This window comes from Micropterus dolomieu, linkage group LG17 (genome assembly GCF_021292245.1).
Source record: "Micropterus dolomieu isolate WLL.071019.BEF.003 ecotype Adirondacks linkage group LG17, ASM2129224v1, whole genome shotgun sequence".
Taxonomy (NCBI): domain Eukaryota; kingdom Metazoa; phylum Chordata; class Actinopteri; order Centrarchiformes; family Centrarchidae; genus Micropterus; species Micropterus dolomieu.
Window position 1 is genome coordinate 20275802 of NC_060166.1, and position 2216 is coordinate 20278017.

Consider the following 2216-nt stretch of genomic DNA (forward strand, 5'->3'; position numbering starts at 1 on the left):
CTCTTTTCTCCTCCTGCTCTCATTGAGGAATAATGTCTAGAATAACCTTCAGCACTGCACTCCCGACTCCAGTGAACCCCCCCCCCCCCCCCCCCCCCCCCCCCCCCCCCCCCCCCCCCCCCCCCCCCCCCCCCCCCCCTTCCCTCCTCTCCTGGCCACTGGAATTCACTCCTGTGGATTCAATTAGAAAGCTAGAGAGAAGGAGGACGTAGAAGGTTTAAAAACAAGATAACAGTGACAAATGTCTGCAAAAGCTCTGTAGCATGGAAAAGGAGACAATTAATGATTCAGGGTGGAGAGAGTGCGAGAGAGTGATGGGGGAGAGGGAAGACATCAGTTCTTTAAACTCATCTGTTTTCGGGGAAAGTGGCAAAAGAGGAGTGTTTGTGTGTGCACCAGACATCTGGGGTCCTGCAACAGACATGCTAATGGTTTAGGCAAGGCCCCTTTGTTCCAGCAAAGGTTCTCTTAATGCTGTACATACAAAACTATAATATATTAATATTATATTTCATTGATATTCATATCTTGCATTGCACTGTAGCTGCACTCTTCTCAGTGTCTATTTCATTTTACTCTTTTAAACTTTATTTATGTGTCTTTTAAAAATGACCATGTGGTTCTTTTCATATCTTTTTAATGCCCTTTGTGTCTTAGTAGAGCACTTTGTGTTGCATTATTGTTGAAAGGTTCTCACCTTGCCCTACCTTGATATCCAACTTTCTGGCAAGAGTTTGGGAAAAGGCCTTTTTCCTATTCAACATGACTATGTCCTCGGGCACAAAGCGGGTGCATGATGAAATCGTTTTCTGAGATTGTTGTGGAGGAATTTTACTAGCCTACAGAGTCCTGACCTGACACATTCTATATATTTGGGATGAATTGGAACACTGACTGCAAGCCAGACCGTATTGCCCAACATTAGAGCTTTCCCAGATGGTGAAAGCTGTTGTAGCATATAATGAACATGGTTTGCTCAACAAATATGGGTGTAAAATGTTCATTATGTTCACATGCTTTGTTTGGGTGGCCACACTGTAGTGTAACTTAATACTCAAGCCATAGAAAAGAGCAAGGCTGACTGTACAGTTGGCCATATTCATTGCAAAAATTAGTACTCTTTTATATTTACAACCTTGGTAAAAATCAGTTGTGGGTCCAGTGACATGACATACATTGTTACAGAATGCAGTTTCTTTAAAAGTGTGTGTTGAGCTCACACTGTTTGTGGGGCAGCAGAGGAAGTGAATATTTACATCCTGTGTGATTACACTGGTATTTGCTGGTATTGCTGTATTCTACTGCCCTCTGCTGAATTAAATCAGCATTGTAACTACTGATTGTGCTTTCCTCCACTCTACACTTTGAGCTCAGATCTCAAAAACAGATTATAAGGGTTTGGACGCAAATGTATCACAGGACTGCTTTTGATTACAATCATAAAATGGCTACTGGGTTGTGATTTATTTTTGCTAAGAAAGAGTGATGAAAGACATTCTTCTGTATGTCTGACCCACCAGGCAGGGGAGCTGTTGTACTATTTTCATGTTACTTTTGGTGGATTTCAGTGAGTGAGTAGTTTCATTTGGCTAATTCAGTTTCTGTATAAAGACATGACAAACAACATCTGTTAACTTAGGCTGTATATGTAGATTATACTTTTTTTCATGTCTGTGCACACTCCTATACACAAACAAGTGCATTTTTTGAGAGAGAAACTTGTAATGAATAGTTATTTGTGTGTATGTGTGCATCTAGGAGTCTTCTTCTCCACTTCCTTGTCTGTTCTCTGTAACATAACATTATAGGAGTTGGGATGTGTGCCTGTGTATGTGCATCCCTGTGTGTTCCAGTACATAGGTTTCTGTGTACATAGGTTTTTTTGAGAGGAAGAGGCCAAGGCAGGGAGCGAATGCTGCCGTGTTAGGTAGGGGAACTTCCCTTGTCTCTGGACGCGAGCCACACATCAGTGTGTGTTTTAAGCAACCGTTCCAGGAGATTCTCCTGAACCCCAAAAAACAAACAAACAGTCAAATTGTTGTTCCAATAACACAGACATAGTTTATAACTTTGTCAGCCATTATGTGTGACCAGATGGAACAGCTAGGGAAAACGTAGTCTTTGGGGGATAGGAGAGGGCAGAGAGGTGAGAGAAAAGCAAGAAAACTAGGGAGACAAAAAGTGAAGAGCTTAATTGTTTTGAGTATCTTTCAAGA